This window comes from Zonotrichia leucophrys, chromosome 10 (assembly GCF_028769735.1).
Source record: "Zonotrichia leucophrys gambelii isolate GWCS_2022_RI chromosome 10, RI_Zleu_2.0, whole genome shotgun sequence".
NCBI classification, from domain to species: Eukaryota; Metazoa; Chordata; class Aves; order Passeriformes; family Passerellidae; genus Zonotrichia; species Zonotrichia leucophrys.
The window spans coordinates 16,484,673-16,509,218 of NC_088180.1; the positions used below are offsets into that span (position 1 = coordinate 16,484,673).

General features: G+C 42.3%; 1 long non-coding RNA gene across 1 annotated transcript in view; it reads right to left on the minus strand.

The window, feature by feature from the left end:
- Positions 1-12,054, minus strand: part of LOC135452526 (uncharacterized) — a 37,147-nt gene extending 25,093 nt beyond the window's left edge. The window contains exons 1-2 of the long non-coding RNA XR_010441643.1: positions 11,964-12,054; positions 11,112-11,254 (exon numbers count right to left, since the gene is read on the minus strand). This is a non-coding gene — a long non-coding RNA (uncharacterized LOC135452526). The remainder of the gene's footprint in view (positions 1-11,111; positions 11,255-11,963) is intronic.
- Positions 12,055-24,546: the final 12,492 nt, after the last annotated feature.

The following is a 24,546-nucleotide window of genomic DNA, read 5'->3' on the forward strand; positions in this document are numbered from 1 at the left end:
TCGCTAAAATGTCTCTTTTCAAGGCACTTGTAACTTTTTTCTTAGTAGCCAACTCTTTAAAAATATGATCTCCACAGCTTTGAGTAATCCACTTTTTTTTTCAAAGAAGGAAAGATTCAGTCAAGCACTGCCACTGGGCCAGACAAGCACTGCAAAGCTGCAATTAAATGTAGAAGTGTGCTGCAAAATACAATTGCCAAACCAAGTGCAAAGAACCAGCATGTTTTGGATGGAATCACATGCAGTTAGAGACACTAAGGCATAAACAGGTGCAGTCAGCAATGCCAGGAGAAAACTTTAAAGAATAAAAAACAATAACACATAATTAGTGTCAGCTCAAGATTTGAATACCACATTGGGGAATGCAATATCAAAATAATATTACTCACAGCAGGGAAAAAAACGGTAGGAAAAAGCTGCACATTATAGGAAATGAGTTGTGTGAAATGCGTAAAAAAGCTGACAGAGTCACATTGCTATAGAGGCTAATTTCCTGTTCCACTGTGGAGACAGCCCTGATCAGCTGGACTTAATATAGCCTTCTCCATGGCAGCTGGGTCAAATCGTGGCCTAAGCACTAGAAAATTGCCTGCCATGTGGATGAGTTTAGTGCACAATAAGCTGTGTGGTAAATAAACACGTTTAGCCTGGTCAGATAGGACATTCAGGAGTTTTATGACACATCCAGATAGACACAGCCACAGAGCTGCTGCAAATTGGCTGATTCAGGGCAATTCCTTCACACGGCCCAGTTTTAGGGCCCCACAAGCAATTTTCTGCATGACACCAAAAAAGTTCTAATGGGACCCAGCCTTGTGTGCAAGGACAAAACCCCATCACTTCCTCAAAACTCCACATAGATGGAACAATCAATCCTTACAAGTTTAGAAGGCATCACAGCAAATTCTCCTTGGCTGGCAATGCCCACCATTCAGACCATGGCTCCCAGCAGGTTTTAAAAGCTGCCCCCTATTTTTGGGTCTGGCTCATGCACAACATGGTGCTGACTCCCCAGCCCATCTTCTGTCAGCAGCTTCACCCCCCAAGTTCCCTGCCTGCCCCAGTGCTTCTCCCTGGCACTAATGAGCACCCCGGTGGATTAGGGACTGCACTGCCCACTCATCTCCTGCAAATTACCACAGATTGAAAGGAGAAAAAACTATTAAGGAATCTATAAGGACGTGAGGCTGGGGTTTATAGCTACCCTTGCCCTGGCTGAGTCAACAGGAAAGCACTCTACCTGACTAATTGGGAGTCACTCTGCCTTCTGACATCCGTGCCTTCAGCTCTCATTCCGAGCCACGCAGAGGAGACTTGGGAATGTTTTAAATTATTGATGAGCATAGGAAAACTATCTCTGAAACGCCTTTGGCAAACTCTTAATATTCTGGGATTTGGCATCAGGAAAGACAATGCCTCCGTCTCACTCATGCTGTTGATGCCTCTCATTTACTTGCACTGTAAAATTACAGTTTCTGATCATTTCCATACAGGATGGAGAGGCAAATGGAAAGTGCATTGTTTATTGCTCTGAAAGCTTCCAGGTAATCCATCTTTGGCACTGGAGTCTGCAAACCCTTCCATTTGCAAAATTTTCATTGATGACAGGAGTCCTCAGAGAAGCTGACCCAAAGCAGTCAGTTGCCATAAACACATTGGATAATTATCTTAATTATTTATAATAGCACCAGTAAGCAAGCCAGCACTGAACACACGGGTCCTGCCCTGGACAGCTCACGTTTTAATCAGATGTGAGCACAGTGTGCAAGAGGCAAAGCAGGAATGACATACAGGCTGCCAGGTGAGTTTATTAATATTTTAGAAAAGAGTCCATCAGTAAAGGAGTATTAATGTTGTCTGACCCTTTGGCATGCAAGTGTTAAACCTCAGCAAGCATCACATAGCAGAGATATTTTTTTTCTCCCCCACATATGTATTCAAAAATGACAAAGCCCCACAAAAAATATTCTAATTATTTTCTTTTGACCCACATAGTTTCAGATTGATGGCTTTGGCTCAGGCTGTGCTAACTGTCTTGAGAGTTAGAAAAGCTGAGCAAAATCTCCTTTGATGCCTTGAGACTGGGACCAAATCACCAAATCCAGGGACCCTGCTGAATTTTGCCTTTGGTGGCTCAACTCATCACTCCTCACAAATGGCATCAAGGTTGATACAAATGGAATTAATTGCATCATCGTCTCAAAAAGTACAATCTATATCTGTCATTATCTAAAAGGAAGAAAGCAGCTTGTAACCACTAACAGGAGATGTTTCAGCCCCTTCTCTGAACAGGGAAGAGAAAAGGCTCAAGAAGGGAACAAGATCCCAACTGAAGTCATATGGCAACCTGTGGATGTGCCTTGGGACTGATCCCAAGGTCCCAGATTTTCTCCCTTGTTGCCAGACACTGGTTTGCTACTCAATCAAGTTTCTCCAGGTATTACATGTAAACACAGTGTCCCAAAACCTGCCCAAAGGCACAGCTGGCAATGTGTGTGTATCTACACACATACAGTCTGCCTTTCTTCATGAGAACACTCCTCCCTGCTAAGGGCACCTGACCACTGTGAGAGCAGTGACAGAGGTTGAATTTGTCTTTAACCTATGGATTTTGCAAGTGCTGACTGCCAAAATGTATTTTTTCAGCTGGTTGGTGTGCCGGTTGTTCATTAATCAACCATTTTTATTATCCATTAGTGTGCATTAAGCTAAAAAAAATTAATTTGGAGCAGGGATCCCATTCTTTTTCTCTTATCTAATTTTCTGTTCTCAGAGGAAGTTTATATTTTTCCATTTGAAAGAGATAGAATTACTGCAAAAGGGTCTGTCTGCACTGACAGATCTAGCTTTCGTTTCCTCCTCAACAGCTGGGTTATTATTAGAACTGGCAGAATAATTCATAATGAATAATTTGACACTTATTCTTCCATACATATATCACAAGTTGCCCACATTTATTTGTTACTCCAAATTGTTAACCATAGACTGTGCCAACAACTCCCAAAGGGGCATTACTGATACAATATATTCCTTGTGTTTCCCCCTTGCCTCCATCAGGAAATCCTTTCATTAAAGCCAGAGTGGAAAGCATTAATTACCCCTTATTTAAAGGTAATAACTCATCATCTGTAATCATTCCTCAGAGACAGATGCTCATATGATGACCCAAACTACTGCAGAGTTTGCATTCAGTGTTGGATGCAGATGAACATGCACTGAGAACCAAGGAACAGTTTTAGCTTTCAGGGTCACGTCCTTGCAGAGAGAAATTTCTGTTGGATTATGGCCTTTCCAGGACTTCTTGTGTCCATAAGAGATCACTTCTGTCTTGTCTAAATGGCTCAGGAGTCATCAGAGTCCTGATGGACTCTTAGGCCACTGAGTGAGATGATTGCACTGTGTAGGCTGCATTTTCAAAGGTTAAGTGGGATTTTAGCAGTGAATGAACCTCATCTTGGTGCCAGAGCAAGGAGAGCACAGGTGAATATGATCTTTGGTAGTATGTCATGTGCAATTCCTTCTGTTACTTTTAATTTGTAACAGCACAAGTCCAGCACAGCTCCAGGGACACATTTCTGCTAAGCCCTGAGGTAAATCAGCACACAACAATAGGAAAAGGCAGCCCATGGCCACTGAGCCTCCAACTTTGTGCCTCCTCAGCAGAAGGACAAAACAGCATTTCCCATTTCTCTAAAGGACAGAGAAACAACACCATCTCTCTCCAACCCCACCTTAGTGGTGCATATGAAAAAGAGCCAGTCAAGACAATCTCTGCCTAGAATGGGTACATTGCTCTTGACAGCTCTGGACAGCCTCAGGTACCTACTGGCATTAATATACATTGAAACCACTCACAAAACACTCCAGCAGCCTTGTAACAGAGACAAATACCAGCAAATGTAAAGGAACTGCCAGGTGCAAAGGCAGCCTATGGCACATGGGTACAAATACAAAAACCAAGGGCCCAGCCCAGAGCCTTGGAAACTACAAGAGCTCACTGTTGTCTGGCCCAGACTACACAAAGGCTTTTAGTTATTTCAAGTTCAACAGGTGAGTTTAAACAACCTGCTTAACACAAAACATAAGGCTAAAAACCAGAAGTAAGCTAAACATATTGGCATTCTGGCACCTTATGCTGAATAATTCATACATAAGGTACTGCAGAAAAGAAACATATGGTTTTGGTCCTCAGTGACTTTTTAAGCAGAACACTTAAGAACCAATCTCAAATGTATAAGTCCAGCAAAAGACTTCTTGTGTAGAATTAAAAGGATCATTACCACAGTCTGTCTCTTCAAAATTTCCCATGGAGATTTAAAAATCATTATTTGATTTTGTCCCAAAGCAAAAGAGAAATGCTTACAAAAATCTCACCTTAGACAAGATTTAGGGTGTTATCCCTGTTGCCCTACAACTGAGCTTATCTCATTTTGACACACTAATGGCAGATGCAAATTTGATGTATTAAATTTGATGTATTAACAGATACAAAGACCCTACTCCCAAAAATGAGCATCAGTTGAGGTCCAAACTGTCTCCAGAGTTGTCGTAGTGCAGCCATCAGAGCATCAATTCTCTCCTTGCTTGCTCTGAGTACGGGCTCCTGCTGAGCACCATATGCATGTCTGATAGCTGCCATTAAAAATCATCATTGCACACACCAGTCCCTCAAACACAGGCAGTGGAAAATAAACTCAGGAACCCAGCATGGGAACTGCTGGCAAGTGAAGACTTTTAGCATTTTACTCAGCCAAAGTACACAGCTACTTTACTCTTGGCTAATGCCTCCTCCTTTCTGAGACACCTAAACCTACGTGCAAAGTGACAGCACTGCTGCAGTTACATCTTTAATCACAGCAGTGGTTAAAAGCCAAAAGTAAGCTAAACATATTGGCATTCTGGCACCTTATGCTGAATAATTCATACGTAAAGTGCCGCAGAAAAGAAACATATGTTCTTGGTCCATAGTGTCTTTACTGTAAAATATTTAAGAATTAGCATAGGATGTATATAGTCAATAGCAGCCCACCAGTGTGGTGTCAGAGTCTATCTGTACCTTTATATACTCCTTCCCTGTGTTGATGGGGCACATATATATTTATATCAAAGATTCAAATCCATTTAGCAAACTCAAAGGATTTTGAACACTTCTTTACAGTGGACACAGATGATAACCCTGACTTCCTTATGAGCAATGTGCGAAGCAAACATGCAACAGGGATGTCAAAATTCACAGCCCTTTGCAGCATCCCGTCTAACTGATATTGCTTCACATTCACACACACAAGGCTTTGAAACCCAGCTCATCACAGCACCGAGCTCAGAATCGGGTCCTGCAGATCTGGAAAGGCACCCAGACACATGCACACACACAGAAGAAACCTTTTGGCACATCGATGAAGAATAGGCCTTCCAAAAAAACATCCAGTATACAGATGAGCCCTCAAATTAGTAGAGAAAGCATGACGACTTCAGCAGAGGTGGCTGATGAAGAGACACACACATACACACCTCTGCCACCGATCGTGCTGCTAGGGCATTCATCAAATTAAGTACCAAGAGGAACAACACCTCTGATATCTCTTCATTTGGGGCTCCAGTAAATGAAGCACTAGATTAGGCCTGACAGAGGCCTAATGCAGCTTGAGCTTTTCCTGGTGTAATTAATTGGAACTTCGCCAGCTTGACAAATTGGAATGATGAATCTATCTTGTATGAATAGAAAAAAAATGCATAATCAGTCAAAGATTTAGTTAAGACAGCTTCTCTCTGACTCCCTGCCATAGCTAAATCCATTAAGGCGAGGAAACATCACTTTAAGAAAAGGCACTGCTCTCCCTATGCTCAATTTATAACTTTTTGTTCTTGAATTTAATGGAGCAGTCAACCTGGACAGATTTGACTTTGGAGGGGAGAGGAAGGGGGAGGTGGGAAAGGTTGTTTTATTTTTAGCATTCTAATCTTCCCTGCGCCTGGGTAGTCTGGGAAAGAAAATAGTCTCTTTGGTCTGAATGTGCATTCCTGGGGCTGGATTTTAAATCTTTGGGGTTACACAGAGGAATCTAATCAGAGCACCCACATACTTTGCCACCAAGATGATTCGGTGATAAAACTTGCTTGTCAAGCTTTTCCCCTACTAACTTGTTTAATTGCTGGTAACATTTAGGCAGTAGAGGATGTGATAGATTGACTGCTCTGACAGCATTGCTTTTTCCTCTCTAATTACCACCTAGTTGTAAAGGCCCTTTCCTGACACATTTAATGGAGAGGCAGAGGGAAAACAGGTTTGCTTACTTTTAAAATATATTTTTATCATTTGGCAGTTTTTCTCCATATATTTAATTTAAACCATGTGCTTCCCCTCTCCCTCCATCTCACCTGCTCAGTCATAAGTCCCAAATTTCGAAGAATCAGTTAAGCAGCTAATATCCCCATTTGCACTGGATGTTTAGAAAAAACTTTACATTTCCTCTTCGAGGCTGTGGGCTGCAAAATAAGTTACTTACACATGACGGAAGAAACGCTTGTTGGTTAAGTGAGACTTGACAATGATGGTTTTCATTTCAAACAACCCAGAATTCCTCCTTGGCTCGCAGACGCAAAAGTGCCAGGCAAATGTTTAGCTGACATAATGCAAGCCACTGGCCATAGATTTATTTGACAAACAGTTGAGCAGACAGCCCTATATTGCACTCACTTGTACCCCACACAACCCCACCGGAGCCAGGAGGATTGTGCTGGCAGGAGCAGAGCAGGATTAAACCCAAACACTGCGGTTCAGCATCGAGCCATTTGCTTCTGGCCACTGGCCAAGCTGACAGCCACATTTAAATAAGCCACCTGCTGAGTAGGGAGTTTAGAGAGCTAAGTGCTGGGGAGAGCTTTAGCCCAAAAGTATATTGAACTTATGCAATAAGGCGTGAAGTGAAAGGATTTCAGTGACAAGTAGTACTAGAGGCCATATTATGGTCCTGACCTCTTGTTCTAGGTCAGATACAGAATAGTTGTTGGATCCTCCCTTCCTTGCCTGTGCTACCTAAAATATATCACCCAGAAGCCCCATCCAGAGGACACCACTCTATGCATGTCACAAAGAGTGAACTAAAACCAGCAGATGCTCAAATTCCTTTTTGTTATCTCTATCAGTGCTATCAAACAGGATATGCTATTTCCCTCTAGATATTGTTGTGATTTTTTTCTTCAGAAGAACTGGACTGTGTGTGTGTCAGAGGCAGAAGCTCTTTCCCAGGATAGCCATGAAATCCCTCTTTTCCCATGCTCTCCCTTAGCACTAGGCTTTGTCAAGGTCACCTCGTCATCTCTTTCCATTCCCTTCTCACTCTCTTTGTCAATTTTAACAAAGACGTATTTAAGCACCTGGAGGCTGGAACAGGACCGTGCACTCTCTGCTGCTGATTATGTGTGAAAAAATAACAACTTCCTGATATTACCAATCCAGTGACAAAAATCTCTCCAAAGAGAAAGGCTGAACAGTGATAGCAAGGCGAGCAGTTCTGCTGTTCCAGCCTGGAACAGCAGCAGATTGCAGAAGTGTTATTTGGCTCTCTTAGCCCCAGATTGGTCAAAGCAAACCTAACCAAGTTCTAGCTGCAAAGAGCCCTGGGAGGAAGCCTGCTCAGCATCAGACAGGTCAGCCCTCCCAGCATTCAGACCCTTTAACCACAATGCTTTTCCTTTGAACTTCAGAGGGGCACACCTGGAGTATTTCAATTTTCTACAGTTGTGTAGATATCCACCTATAACTGTGAGTGCAATTTATATTCTCATTTTCCTTATTTGCACTATGGCTGCTGCTTACCTTTCCCCCTTGTCAGTCTTTGTTCAGAGGGCCAGGATATGGCCTTCTACCAGTGGAAACTACTAGCTTATTTTTTACTTCTTTACCCTCAAAAATGTCACAGGAATGACTTCTGACTTGGTGGCGACACGGAGGTTGTCAAGTCAAGTTTAGCATCTGACTCACAGGCCATTACTCACCCAACTGCCATTCCACTTTTAACCTCCCCAGCCTGTGTTTAAAACTGAGTATCACACCCTGTAGCTATGCTGCTAGGAAACACATTAAGAGCTTCATTTGAATAAAAATATGGTCTTTTCAGTGCAGAAAAAGTTCCTATTTAGATATAGGAGATGACAAGCAAATTATTTTAGTGGCAGAGGACTTGAACCTTTACTCGTTACAGTATAATATGTCATGGCACTGATTTTATGCACTGGCCATTCAAGAGTTAATGATTTGTCAATTAAGGAGCTGTAGCCAAAAGATCTAACAAATATTACAGAAGCAGTTGTCACAGAAGGTCCTGCTCCCTAAAGTGGCTCTGCATGTCCAGGAGGGATTTGAACATCAGGTCATTTGTTTTGGTCACATCTCAGATCCTGCCCTGACCATGGGAACGGTGTGCCCAACACTCACTGCATTGTGCCCTTTGCTCACCAAGCAAAACAGAGACCAGCAGTGGATTGTTTACCCATTAGAGGGGCTGTGGTTGTGTCACCTCACACAGGACCACAGGAAGTCCCAGAGACTACAGAAGTGACCTTTGAATTATTTATGCAAACATCCCCCCCCTGCAAATCCACCTGCACACCCCACATCTGCCCCTGCCCTCAGCTGCTTCTGGATGCAATCTGAGAAATGCACTAAAAACACACAACCTGCAGAACAGAGGCATGAGTTTGGAATGTCTGTGCTTGAATTTCTGGCTCCAGAAAGGGCATTTCACCTTGATAGAAAAGTAGAAATTTGAATTCAAGTTTTGAGTTCAGAATTTCTCCCTCTCCACACTGAATGCACAATGCCCATGCACACACCTGCCCCTTGTACAGAAGGTTTCCTTTTTCCTGTAGAGATTTCAATGTAAGCTTTGGGCCCAATTTTTCTCCATCTCCACACTGAATACCCAATCCCTCATACATGCACTCACACCTGCCCCTTGTACAGAAGGGAGGGGGTTTTGTTTGTTTTTTAAACTACCCTTTCTGGGCAAGGATGATCAATTGTCTCTGTCTCTTGCTAGTCATGTCCCTATTACAGAAGATCCTGTTCCAATAAATGATTAGTATGTGCAGAATGCATTAAAATGAATTATAATAGCAATCTGATCCCCAGTGCCTCTGCAGAACCTTTCCATCACAGGTGACAGCTGGTTCCCTTGGGCTCAGCTCTGGAGAGACACTGCCAGACCTCAAAACCCAACCCAACAACTTGGGATGAACCTCACCAACCACACAGAACATGCAACTTCTCCCATTGTCTCCAAACTAGGAGAGAGATGCCTCAAAGGCTGTTCAACAAGCTGGTGCACACAACCTCATCTCAAATAAATGTGAATGCTTTTTTTCATACATTATGTGATTACAGCCTCTATCTGCCTATGGTGCTATGTTTTATTACAGGCCACCAAAAATAATTAGTTGGTGACCCAGAAAACTGATATATAAAATCCTTTTAATCACCAATATGGCTTTCAATTATATAGTGTAAACTTATTAACCTTTTTACTGCTGAGATTTGATTTATGGAATTCCAGCTGCATTAACATTACAGGAGGAGATAGAAAGTGTCTCCTATGATGTGTTGGGATTAACAACTGGTAGCTGGCTTTGCCATCACGGACTCTCACAGAGCTCTGGCAGCATCCTGAGTCCCCAGGGGCTCATTTCTACCCGAGCTGTGTGAAAAGTTTGGTCTGTGGAGTGAGACTGTGTAACTGCTGTCACTTCATATCCAAACCAGAGCACACAGGACAGTTGTGGCTTTCAGCAGGAGCAGGGGCTGTGTGAGCACTGGCTGCATTAATAAACAATTAGGGCAAAGATAGGGATGCATTTGTAACTCTCCCATGGTCAGAAAATACCTTCCTTCATTTCCAATGCCTGGACAGGCATTTCCCTTTTTGAGTTGTAAGAAAACTCCAGAAAGTTCACAGAAACTCATGTGTTGGTGTGAGTGTTTGTTCTCTTTTTCATTATACAAAAAAAACATTTAATGCTTTGTACAAGGTTTTAGGCATTCCTGGTCATCTTCCCATGGGCTGTGTTCTACAGATAATGCAGAGACCAGCAGCAAACAGGCCATAGTAAATTCCTGCTAATTAAAAAGCCAAAACACTAATCTGAACTACATAATGCATCAAAATCCAATAAAACATATATGTAAGAGGTAAATGCTACCACACCAGACTTGACTGAAGAACAGAAGGAGCTGTATTTCTAGCCACACATGCACTTTCTTTCAAGCCTCAAGAACAAACACAAAAATAATGAATCTTGCCATAACTTCCATTCACAGTCTCCCTTCTGTTTCTTGCAGACTCATTATTTGTAGTTTATTGACAATAAAATAGAGTAGCAATGTTCTATAACATCATTTCTGCTATGAACACCTAATGACCTCTTTTATAATCTTGGGAGGGCTAAAATAATTAACATATTTGGGTCAAATTTTGCAAATAAACATCAGTTTTCAATTTTCAAACCGTATTCCCTTCAATCTTAGAAACCATTTTTCAGTTAACCTATTTTTCAGCAATTTGTAATGTGCAAACATCCCCAGATAACACAAAGTAGCAAGGTGAAATAACCAACATTCCCCACAAACTCAACCAAACTTTGATCACATTTACTTTAGTTTTGTTCTTCAAACTTGAAAAGGTTTGAAACCCCCAGTGAGGAGAGGCTGTGTGAGTGGGTGATTTGGTACCCTGTACCAGAACCATTGTCTGTAGAGAAGGGAAATGCCAATATTTCATAGATTTATGGACTGATTAGGGTTGAAAAGGACCTTAAAGCTCATCCTCTAGATCCAGCCCTTCCACGGGCAGGGACACCTTCAACCAGACCAGGATGCTCTAAGCCCTGTCCAACCTGGCCTTGAACATCTCCACGGATGGAAATCTGCCACCATTTCACTCAAATGCTGTGCAATGAGACACAGCTGCCCACACAGGCACTTCTTTGGCTGCAAAACTGAGCCCCGTTCCCTTCAGGCAGCCTCAGGTCAGTGGTTCCTGTGCCAGCAGGTTTGTAGTGGTTCTGTAACCCCTGCACTGGGCACAGACCCCAAATCCCACCTGCCCAGCTCATACCTGACATCCAGCAGGGCCATCCCAAGGCCAGCTCTGGCATCTCTGTCTCCACAGGCTGGGATTCCCAGTGCAGCCCACGTGCTCCAGCCACACCAGCTCCTCCAGGTGCTCATCACAGACACTGGGAGGTTTTCAAGTGTGTTCTGTGAAACAAGGAGAATAAAAATCAGTGGCACTACAGAAATCAGCCAGTGCCTTTCTTTGCTCACAAATCTTCATTTGATCAGCTAGGGAAATTATGAACCACCTAAAAATAATGCAGTAAAGCTGGCCAATGACAATTGTAGCATAAAGACTAATAGAGATGGTGGTGTGAATCTGGTGTATTCTGTTCTGCTACAGCCCATTTATAATTTTTAATAAAAACAGTAACACTACAATAAGTGGACATCATTTAATGCTCAATTACTATGAAATTCCTTTGGAAATACATATTAAGCACAGCAGCTCTGTATCTATACCAGGAGGGTTCCTTGAGATTGATGTTATCACAGGGAATACTGGGGGAATGTCAAGTCCAGCACCAGTGCACTCAATATTTTTGCCCTCTGGGTCATGTATCTTTTCCTCCCCCACCCTGACATTTAAGATGAATCCTTATCTATGTGGAGAGGAACCTTATAAATTATATACATGCTGCATTTAAAAAAAAAAGAAATTTGCAACACAGGCTAGCAAGGCCTTTACTAATGATTAACTGAGACATTTTTGAATAACAATACAAAAGGTACAGCTCCTAAACAGGCAATTTTCTCTTGAAGGCCAAAAGGTTTCTAAACCCTCATGTTTATAAAACAAGTTTTATTCCAGATAAAGCACAAAACCTTTGCAGCAGAACTAACTTCAACTTACTCATGATTTCTGTTAGCAAGAAAAATCTCATAAATCTTCATCCTCTACTTGCAAAAGCTCTTGTACTGCAACATCCTCAGCTCTACCTTACCCTCAGCGCCCACCACGTGGATCTGAGCCCTCTAGTGGGCTCAGCACAGGTGGGATTGGTTACCCTGGAAAGCAGAGAGATCTCCCTGATCCCCTACAGCTGCCTGGCTCTGGGCTTTCAGCCACACATGTTGGTGTTTCAGCTCACCACTGCTCTGTCTGGCAGGTTGTGGGAGAACTTCTTTGTCCCAGAGGTATCTGGGGGTAAAAACAAGGTGATGTGAACAGCGAGGCAGAAATTGAACCCCAGAGTCTTCAGTTTGCAACATTGCCAGGGTCCAAAGACAAATTTCAATGAGTGCATCTCTTCCTGGACAATAAACACCACCAATAGCTCCTTAAGCAGCTTGGAAAAAGGAAACACCAGTTGGAGGAAAGGGGGCATCCTAAAGGCCCCACCACAACTAACATCATTCCATTTAAATTATACTTCACATTTTCTGCTGGAATGCAATTTATCCCAGACCCCTGAGCAGCTTAGACACCTGGCATAATAGCCCATTAATTACTTCAGCATGGGAAATATATTTTAATATCTTTGATGCTCATTGCTAAACAATTCACGTGTTCCCAAATGCACCTCAATGGTTTGTTCTTCTGCCTTTTAGATGTTAACAGGCTTTGTTTTACAGTTTGGCTTTAATCAACATCTCCCTGAACCCTGTGCAGCATGTGATAATGTTATACCCTCATGCAGGTCACCAGTTCATTTAGAAACTCAGGACAAGGTATTTATATTTTGCTGCACTCGTGTTCTCATCCTGTTAAAGGTGATTACAACATCAAGTTTTGTCCAGTGTTTCAGTCTCTGAAGATGAAAGGTGCCATGAGGTACAATGGTAGCAGGTCAGCATTTTCAATAAGCATCCATCTGTAAATAAGTCCCTTAAAATATTGCAGCAGTGTGAGTGGAAGCTGCACCCTAATTGGGTAGAGTGAAAAGCCACAGGGCTTATAAATATAAGGTGTAGGTGATCTGTCTTGCCAAAAAAGAGGAGGTTCGTTATATGAAGGACACATTATCCTTTTCTCTTCCTATGATTCAGCATGGTAAGTAGTCATTCCTAATTGGCTTACAGCTTAGTATGAAATATTAGGATGCCACACAATGTGATGACACAGCTGGATTCCTAAGGGAAGCTGAAGAGTGATCTGAGAACAGAAGAGGGACAAGAGCAGATGCGAGCCGGGAAAAAAAAAATAGTTGTGGCTCAGAGAGTAGCATGTCATTCTTTATCCTGCTGCTCCTGCGTGCAGCACGCTGCGTGCAGCACGCCGCCTTCCTGGTGCACAGGCAAGAGACCTGTCAGCTCTCAGCTCCTAAATAAAATGTGGGGGGAAAAAATGGCATTGCTGGGGCTGCTGGAACAGGAAGAGCCAAGCAGGCTGAATAAATCCGGGCAATAGCTGCCTCGTCATGAAAAATGCACCGCACAAATTTCGCCTCTTGGCGCGCCCGACGATGATTTCCTCAAATTTATTCTCCGCTGGAAAGGATTTGCCAAATTACCGAGTCAAACAGCGCGTGGGTCACTCTCAGAAGTCCAGCACTGGGAGAGGAGGCGCCCAGGTCTGCGCTGGGAGTTGTTTCCTGGCTGGCCTTGATTCAGGAAGGTAATTAAACAGCTGCCTACCTGAAGTCAATAGGGCCATTCACATGCACTTAAGTGCTGCTGACGCCAGGCCGAGGGGAATAGGCTTCTCAGGGGGAGATTTTTGCTGCAAATACTAGTGCTAATTCAAAATTCACTTTCTGCAAAGTCCTTCCCCTGCAGTCAGCTGAAATTAGCTATATCCACTGCGGTGCTTGCCAGGAAACTTGATAGAATATCGCCCAAAGTGAACATAAAGGAGAAATAAACACAGCAGAAATTAATAACAGGAGTTCAGACTGGTAGGTTGCAGGAGATGTGTTATAAATTTCATCCAGCTGTAATGCAAATTCTGCCAAATGATTGGGAACATCTCCCTTTTTATATCACTGTTTCACTACATATTAATAGCAACCAGTTACTGATGCAGTACTAAAATATTAATGATATGGTCATAAACCTGAATCAGTGCCTAACTTGGCAGAACAACGTAGGGCATCTTTTCAATCACGTGTGAACAAAACCAGTTTTCAGAAACCATTTTGTAACTGCAAAACCATGCGAGCAGAAGTAATTGCAGGGCTATTTTAGGCACAAAAAAATTGTTAGTCTTCCTTGGAAAATCAACAGCCCCGTTGAGGTGTACAGTATGGGTGCCCAGATCTTTCTGCAAGGCTGAGAGAATCTCAAACCAGGCAGAAACAAAGTTCATGCAATTAATTAGTAAGATTTCATCTGTGATTTCATCTGTAGCTGATATGACTGACTTTTATGTGTGCATTAGAGACAATAGCATCCATCCCCTGGGGATTAATTGTTTCAGCAGGATTTAGCCCTTTGTTCTGGACTGAGATGGAATATGGGAAGGCAAGAAAGCCAAAGCAAAACCTAGAATTTTTACACTTGCAGGTGAATTTATCACCTCTGTATTGCATCATCCATGACCACAACAGAAATTTGGGGATGGTAAAAGGATTTTAAAGCCAAAAACTTCCCTTGCACTTTTTATATTTTCCAGTCTTGGAAACATACACAGACACTGAAGTGCCCTTCCCAGGAGAGCCAGGGGTCAGTGCCAGCTAAACAAGGCAGCCTTTGGGATGCTTGGTTCTCTATAAAAGACAAGCAGATCTTGAAGTCTCCTCACTTCTCACTTTGGCTAAGCTCTATCAGAACTAGGCTGGTCCGTTTCATTATTCACATTTGTCCCTTTCTGTGCAGATGGGGCCACACATCCAAGCTCCTTTCACACACCTTTAATTGCAGCTACAAATTAAGGTAAGGACAGACACAGAAGGATTCTGGATTCTGTACAATTCCCAACAGCAGCTAGCACCCCAGGAAGAGCTGGAATACTAAAAGAATATTTTATTTCTACATTTCCAAAGGACACAGGAAATGGCTCGTTCCTCCTTCACCTCATCAGGATCCAAAATCAGCTCTGGAGAAACTAATTTATTGCCAACATTTGCATTGTCAATACTAAACCAAGGACATTGCTTTAAAGGTCTTTAACTGCTGCTTCTCTAACTCATCAGTGCACAAATAAGCTGACTTTGGTCATGACTGAGTTTTCCATTTGGAAGTGCAGAGAATGGCATGAAATTAATTATTAAGAAGGGTCTTTTTTTCCGGTTTACAACCACAGTTACATACACGAGGACCCAAATCCCACAGAGATATCACTGAACAGTGTCAGCACCTGGGAGGCAGGGCTGGTCACTGCGACAATGCCTTTGTTATTTGCTGGCCAGAGTCACTGCAGTCACTTACAGCAATGATAATCTTTCTTCATTACACCTGCAAGCAGATGCCATCGAGGTGTGACTGACACCTCAGAGTAAGTGATCACATCCTTTGGCTCCTTGTTTATTAATAACACCGTTGAAATTTTAGTGTTCCTTCTGCTCAGGTGGAAGATAACATTTATTTGATTGACACCTGTCATTAGGAAAGTTTCTCCTACAACTGAAGCAGCAAATAATACAGTCTGATTGCAAACCAAGTTGCCAAAACAAAGACTTCCTTTGGTCTACAAGTTACCAGAGCAGGAGGAAAACTGCTTGTGTTTTGAAACTCGTTCTAGCAAGACACTGCAAATTTCCCACATCTGAAGTCTACTCTAAAAAACCAAAAAATCCCTGTCTCTTGGAAGAAGACAAGTCAAACATAACTCGTTCCTTTATTCTTTTTCTCTCTTACCATGCTTTACAGATAATTGTTTCATCTTGTTCTTCTGTTTCTAAGAAAGACCTTTCTAAATCCTCAGGCAATATTCAGAGCAGGCAGATTTTTCTTTGAGTGTTCAAGGCTGATCTGATCAATTTAAAAAGAGGAAGGTTACAGTATATTTTAAACCAAATACCCCATAGTATAAAATCTCAGAGGCCATTCTAAAGAAAAATATATTTTGTTAGCAAGTAAATGCAAAGAAATGATAAAGGGATTAGGTACAACCCCCTTTCTCATGTGTCCTCTGGGATTTTCTGCATTGTTCTCTTGGTTTAAAGGGTTTAAAATACAAGGGTAAGGCTGCTGAAGTCCTGGACATGTGAGTTCTGTTCTCTGGCTGGAAATGAAGTGCCACAGATCACACAAATGTTTTCTTCCCCCACATTTTTGTCCTTTTTCACCCATAAAAGCTATGAATCATCTCCAGCCATGGACTCTCCCAGCATGTGATGCACCACAGGGCCCCACAGTCTTATCTGAGGCTCTTTGGACCCAGCTGCAATGTAAACACTCTTCACCACTGGGACTCCCTTACAGGGTTTAGAGTCTCTCTTTGCAACTGCAAATTCCCAGTGAAGTACAACTGCTGCCTTAAGGCTCCTTAAGGCCTCAGGAATCAGACCTGGCATAACATGAAATTTGCTTCTCCCTTTACAAACTGGCTAAATAAACTCATCTTCTTTACAGTGGGACACTCTTCATTTCCCTGTCTTTCATCATCTCCTCCCTCTTGTTGATTCCAAAAGGACACCACAAGGACCAACCATCAGGGCCAATTTGCTTTCCAATTTTCCCAGTACCTTTGCAATCACGTTCCCTTTGTCACCTGAATGCAGTATATCAAATTTGCAGCCTGGGTGTGAACGGCTTCTGGAATTATCTCCCCTGGACAAGACACCAAAGCAATTCAAAGGCAAGTAAACAGAATGCAAAAATACCTTTGAATTGGATTATGCCACATTCCTAAATCCTAACCCTGGTTCTCCAGTAGTTATCCATTCCTCCTTTCCTGCTTCCCTTCTGGGTAATATTTTCCTACCCAGAACTCAGTCCACATTGCCACAGCAATCAAAAATATTCTGTAAAGTTGCTAAGTCTGCATGATCCTCCAGAGCTTGGCAAGCTGTGTTGTAACACCAAAATATGCTCTTGACAACCACTGACCCCAAAAGCTGATATGATCAAACACATCCCCCCACGAAAGAAAGAACAAGGCCGTAATCAGTTTTACCATTTTAAGGAAAATAAATCCTAATCCTTTGCTGTTCTGTGGTATTCCTCTAATTGCTGTTTCCTTACACATTCAAACATGTCCAATTTGGTTCTGTTGTTTGAACGTCACTTGGAATCAAATCAGTGTTGCACATACAACGTCTTTGAACCTTTTAGTCCAGCTGTGAACTTTGGGCTTAATCCTTTAGGGCGCCCCTGTCTAGCAAGCTTTAATGTATATTAAATTTTCTAAAAGGAGAGTGAAAGTGGTCAAAGCGAGATAGTGCAAGGTTCTGTGTTTCATAAATTAATAAGCATCACCAACTGCATTGCTTGACCCTTTAAACTCTATGAAATTAATATAAGTAGACAACCAAAGTGCACTTGGCCCCTGAAGAGCCTTGGAAGTTCACTTAAGCAATCCAAGTTTCCTTAAAGTTTTATAAGCCAGCTTTTAAAGCAAGTCCTTTGTACTTATTACTGGTGACAGTGAGCATTACAACAGCCAATGAACCTTTGCTGACTTCCGACCCCAATATGGTAGAGCACAGTTATCAAGGGAAATATCAGAATCAAAGCTTGTATATTACATCGAGGTCCTGACTCCTGCAAGAGCCCCCCATAGACTCCTCAGAGTATGTCAGGGAAATAAACAGCTAATATTCTCAGACATCTACTTATGATGTACGGATATTACTGTTTACTTAAGCACTTTTGGCATAGGAACACCCACCCCCACCTCCCAAATAAAAACTGAAGCCTCTCACGAAGGAAGCTGTGGCACTCCCAGCTCCTTTGCAAGAAGACAGAATTTAGATCTTCTGTTTAACCTGGAAAAACCCCTTCCACTTGGTGGTGGTGAGTCAAGCAACACTAAGTGTTCATCTTAACCGATTAATGGATTTAAATTATTAATTGGCACTAGGTAGGCATGGTGAGGAATACCCAGCCTTCTCTGAGCCCTGCACATGGGCTGAGACTGCCTGGAACAAAGAGGGCTCTGTGAATCCACACCTACTGCGTTCTGGCATCAGTCCTGCAGTCACTTGTAATACTTGAGTTAGCATCCTGTAGAAATAAGATATCTCAGTGCTGCCAGCTGATTATATTTTTCATAATGTAAAAGGTTCTTGATGAATTATTCAGGGGCTTTTCCCACTGTTTAACAGAAAAAAGGAAAAAAAAGAAGAAAGGAGAGACAGAACCTCCAAGGCAGTCAGGTTGCTGGGAATAAACAGGCTGACAGGCAGTGGTGCCAAATATTAGTAATTATTATTGGACTGTAAAGCCCAATTAATGATGATGTTTAAGCTAAACTTTTCAAAAGGGCAGGCAGAAATTCAAAGCCAGACAGGTTTTTTTGATGAGATGAGAAATCAGAAGATTATCTGCTGAAGGGCATCAAACCCCATTGCGTGCATCCCCCTCCAGCCATGAAGTCAGAGAGGGCACATGTTATCTGTTCTCTCCACCTGTTAACAACATTTGGGTGAAGCTTTTGCAGACATTTAATGCCACTGATTTCCATTTGTTCATCTCATTTGTCTGCCTAGGTCTGGACATGGACAGAGACAATAACATCAGAGCATGGAGAAAATAAATAGACAAACATAGAGATATATTTTCTGTATATACCATACATGATTCTGCATAAGAAATATAACCCAAATAAAAAGCAGACATTAAGTATTAGGAAATAATTGATGAAATTCCCTAGCAGAAACATGGATAATAAGAGACAGATGGAAAAAGGAGGTACTTTGTGGAATGTGGCTCACCAATTCCACACAAAGTGAACGTTGCCAGGGACAGGCTGGTGACAGGGTCACAGTCCCTGCCAGGCACTTGTCTGCTCTGAGAACAGGGAAGTTCATTTAGCAACTCCTTGATTATTAAATATAAATTGGCTCATAAGTGAACCTTGAAATACTTTGGGCCTATTCTGACACATGTTGCTCCAATTCAGATTTTTTGTGAGTGTAACCAAGCAGCGATTATTGAGGATGGAACCACATTAATTGACCTTCATCAATAAAACAGCTAATTTCAATGTGTGTGTGTCTGTGTGTGTGTGTAGATATATATATATATAAGCCCACAGCCATCTACAGTAGTATTAGTGGTTTCATTGCATGAACCAATACTTCAGGGAATCAAAATATATTCAAATGAATCCCATGCACTGACTGGACACAAGGCTGAGGGACCACCCTAGTGCAGCAAGAGGAAGCAAAATACAAAATTGTTGACATGAGAGAAAAATTCCTACATTTAGGACTCCTTCATTTACAAACCAATCACTGGTGCCTTTTCCTCAGAGTTATCCATCTTCTTGCCCGTGAGTGGATCCCCAGCTGGTGTCAGGGGAGATGCCCACAAGGAACAGGATGTGACAAAAGAGGTCTGGATTTCCTTCCAAGAAAGGAAAGCCAACTTTGCAAATCCCAAATCTTCAGCACCAGCCTCAGAAGAAGGCTCTGGTAAATGCTCCTTTAGCTCTGGCAGAACAGACTCTGCCTAAGCAAGACAAACTGTGAGTCCTGCAGCTCTCTTTTTGAGAAAACTCTGTGTAACACTATCTGGAGAGGAAGAGACACAAATGTCTCTCAAACTTGAAACCTGTTTTTCTTACTTGGAATAGTTCAGTACTGGAGAACCTATAGGAGCTTGCAGATGAGATATTAATTTGCTTTCCACCTTTCCCCAGGAGATTTCCAGGCTTTCTGATGAATGAGCTCTGTCTTCCCAGCTCCCATATTCAGTCAGGCCTGTGACACATCTTTGTTTTTTGGTTCCTTGGATCAGGAAAGTTTGCTGAGTCTGGGGGAGTCTCAGAACTGCCTTCCAAGTCACTAAAGTCTTCTGCAGACCACTTTTGATTAGCCAGCTGGAAAAGAAAAGTGCCTTTTATCAAATCCCCTGGGGCTAACTCATATTGAAAATAACTTGTTCTTAACACTTTTAGAGGCAAGGTTTCAAATGATGAATGAAGAAGAATATTCTCTGTCACAGGGTTTTCTTTGTTTTTCAAGTCCTCAGAGGGAGTTTGTGATCTTTGAAGCTCTGGGACTGAGAGCTCAGTCGTTTCCCACTGAACTTGCCACCGTTTCCTTCTGCTGAAGGTTGGCTGTGTCTTGCAAAAGAAAAGAAGATTATCCTGGAAGTACACGGCCAGAGCATTTCCATAACTCAGGCTATCAGTCTGGGGCAAAGATCTCCTTTTTTCCTTTCTTCAGGCAGCAACCAGTACCAAACACTGCAGTCCTGACTGTCCATGAACATTCCTGCCACACAAATGGCTTTTAAAATAATAGGAAATAGCCAGAGTATGTCTAACTTCACATACTGGTTTTCTGGTTTGTTTTAAATTCTCATGCCTTTGTTCTTTGAAATGTCTGAAGGTTTTACCTTTTTTAATTTTGGGGTGTTTTTTCTTATTTTCGCTTAGCAACTTTTCAAAAGCTCTTAGTTATTTCTCATGAAGAACAGAATCAGGCTCTTAAATGTAATTAGAATTTTTAAAGTTTCTAGGCTAATTTTCTTAAATACAAAACAAAAGAAAATGGAAATATGAAAATAGGTTTTGCTCAAGTGTTCAAAATTTTTGGTGGTGAAAAAAAAGACAGTGTTATTAACAGCTTCAAAGTTTTCCAAATTTTAAGCAGAATCCAGTAGAACTTTTATGAGACAAGAAACCCTTCTCTGACAATTTTATCAGTGAAGCTTATAAAGAAAAGATCTAACAGACAATTAATAAGAAACACACTGAGACTATCAATTAAAACCACAAATACTATACTTGGCTCAGAAAATTCCACAGTGAGTGGATATTAATTTCAAGGATACAAATTAGTAACTATAAACAGCGTTAAATGAATCACAGAATAGCCTGACTTGGAAGGGACCCATGAGAATCATTGAGTCCAACTCATGGCCCTGCCCAGGACACCCCAAGGTTGCTGTACATGACATTGTACAAACAAGATCTTGGTGCAGTTCCACCAAGAGAACCAGACACGCAGCTCCTGCTGAATTCCTCTGACTCCTTAACTTGGGTGCAAACATGATTTTCTTGGTTAGAGTGAGCTCAGGTCCCTTCCTTGGGATGAAGAGCTGCCCATGGGTCCCTCCAGCCCACTGGACACTGAGCCCGTGGGTATTTTAGGGTTAGTAAGTTACCTGGCTCTGGGATCCCACCTCCCTGAAAAGGGAAAGATTTAGATTCCTTCAGGCTGAAAGACAGTGGATATTAATTAGCTATTCAAAATAAAGTTTGCCCTGGGAGGGTGGGCAGGCCCTGGCACAGGTGCCCAGAGCGGCTGGGGCTGCCCCTGGATCCTGGCAGTGCCCAAGGCCAGGCTGGACAGGGACATGGGCTCGGGACAATGGAAGGTGTCCCTGCCCATGGCAGGGGTGGGACAAGATGGACTTTAAGGTCTCTTACAACCCAAACCATTCTGGGATTCCTGCCTTGCAGCCAGAGGAAGCCAGGCTCCAACCTCTCTACCTCCCAATGAAGAAGTTCTTCACTCCCAGCAGAGGCAAAAGGAGAAATCCTGTTTAACCATCTGTGACCTCAATGGGGAGCAATGGTCATCTTCCACTCAACCAAAAAATGTGACTGCTTTGGTGTGGGTGTGCATCTGCCTGAGGGAATGCAGAACAACTTCAGCTTCCCCGTGTGGGGGTGGAAATGCCCTTGGGGTAACCTGGGTGATTCCTTTCAGACAGATAAGGGAAAGCTTAAAATGGGAAAAATTGAGATTGGACCTTAACATGTCCCTAACTATGGACACGAAAAACACACAGGGAAAATCACTGAGGGGCAAAAATTTCAACCACTAGAAGAAGGTCTAGTATCAGCTCAAACTCTGCCAAACAACATCTTATTAAGCCAATTCTGTCCAGGCAGGCATTCACCCCAACACTCCAGCTGAGCTACTGACACTGCAGCAAATTTAAATACTGAGTTAGCCCCCAAAAGAAACCCCTCCCACACAGACTAAACACATGCTACATCTCACACAAAGGAAGGAGACTTTTCCCCAGCTCCAGAAATATTCATTTGACAGTTTCTCTTTCCTTGGCTACAGCTCTGGTAATTGATCTGCTCTATTATTTTTCCCCATTCTTTCTCTCTTACATTTAAATATGTCCTTCATACTTCTGGAGGTTTTTTTTCCTCCTAGCCTGTATCTCCACTGTTACATTATTTTTTATCTCTATCCTCTATTCTTCATGTGTGAAAAGGGTGCTCTGTTCTCTAATATTCATTTTTCTTTTTTTATTCTCCAAGTACTTTCTTTCCCATCTGTAACAGCCCCTAATATGCACCTCCATTCGATTTTACTTACCCAGCTTGAAACCCTCTCATTCTAATTACCTTTTCAGTTTTCTTCTATTTCTCCCTTGAGATGTCTCAATTAGTGTACTTTTTCTTACTGGCTGTCACCTCTGAGCTACAAGGTGGGTCTAACTCCAACTTAAACCATGCAGAAAATAAATGAGGAGCTGTTCTTGGCGGCCCTGCTGAAGGTGGTGTTACTTTACAAACTAGTGCACCTTTAATAGATGATAAATGGGCAGAAAAGTGGCCTTGTTAATGCAGCAGCCCTTGATTTGGTTGCCATGCCGTGTCCTTTCATTACTCAAAGATACAGGAAAGGCAACCTATGCTAAGTCCTGGGTGATGTAATTCCATACAAAGAGAGTGAGTAGAGGCTAATTAACATAGTTCTGGTCAAAGCCTGAAATTAACTCTTGTCTTTAAAGACCAAAGCTAAAAATGTCATTTGTCTTGCCCATAATTATGTTTAGAGGTAATTATGGTAGCAGAATAACAGCAAGCAAAATGAGCCTAGGAGTGGGCTGTTCTGCCCTTTCTATCGCTAGCAGGACTCAGAATTCTATTTCTGTCAAAGAGAACTGGATAAAAATGCAGGTGACATCCACAGTACATTTCTTTGATTAAAATTGGCACTGTTATATTGAAGTTCACACAGAGCTTTCAGAACCTGAGGAGTAAATTCTCTCTCCACATGTTCCCATATAATGGAGAATAGAGCACCCTCCCCACAGCCGCCGGCACTGCTGCCAAGGGGAGATGTGAGCCTGATTAAAGAGCCAGGCTGGGACCCCAGAACCACATCCACAGGGACATGTCCTGCCACAGACTCACCTCCCAGGTACCTTCAAATCACCCAAGATATCCACACAGCATAGAGTTACCTCCAAATTAAAGCATTTACTTCCTGGGGTAATTAATTTGTCATGCGGTCTGACCACATCATCATTTATCCAGAGCCACAATAACTATCTCTGTGTTCTGCAGAACAGATATGTACCCCACATGTTTGAATCCACTTATTTAAATTATATATCTATGCTTAAAAAGATATCATTGTTGTTATTATTGCTGCTATTATTTAAATCCCAGGGGCATATGCTGCTGTCACCATTCAGGTGTCCTGAGATCCATCTACCTGCAGTACCCGCTTCACCACCAACCCTGAAATTTATGGGCACATCAGCCATAAGTGACTTGGAGGATTTATTTGTGAGGTATGTAGCGCTAATTTCAAGATTTCAAACTAAACTTTAGATTTCTACTGCACTGGGGCTGAAGGGGATAAAAATGCACACGCATGGCCCATTACTGCATGGGCTGCTGGCAATGCCAAGGTCTGGAACACAGCTGTAAGCAGAGCACATTCACTTGCTCCAAACTTGTCTGTTTCTGAAATTATTACACTTTACAGTGTAAATTCAGTGAATTCACCCAAGGGCCCATAATATCATTTTTGGCACAAGTACAAACTAAGTTATAGCCATGATTTCACAGAGATGACGATGCTGCATAAAACACCTTACAGCAACTTTTATGAAGTTCTGAAGGAGAAAAGATCACCTCTGCAGACTTTTCTAATGGTTCTAATGGAACACCTCTGCCATTTTCACTGGCATCTTTCATGGCAAGAAGGGAATTAAGGAAAGGTTCCTCTGAGGGGACCAGCCCTAGGGGTTCCAAAGGCATTCTTCACTGTGCTGCTGAAATCTTAGTCAGTCTTAAGAGATCAGCTCCACTGGAGCACTAAATTTTAAGCACCAGTTTAAGGCCATGGTACAGGAGTTGTGTTTTAAAAAAAAAAATTAAAATGCCTAAACATGTATAGACCTTGACATGTCTCTTTTCAGAACTCCAGAAAACTTCCAGAAAGTTTGGGGGGATCCTGTCCCCAGATTTCATGGTTTTCTCCCCAGCTGTATCAGTTACCCAGTAAAATGTGTCCCTTCTCCCTACAGACATTGCCTCACATCCTTCTTTAGACCTTCACAGCTATTGCATTACTACCACTACTTTTACAAGTGCCAAAAGTACCTTTAAGATGACATCTGCCAGTATCACCTGACAGACACAAGCACCAAAGCCCATCTGGAAAAGCTGCCTCTCCCCATTA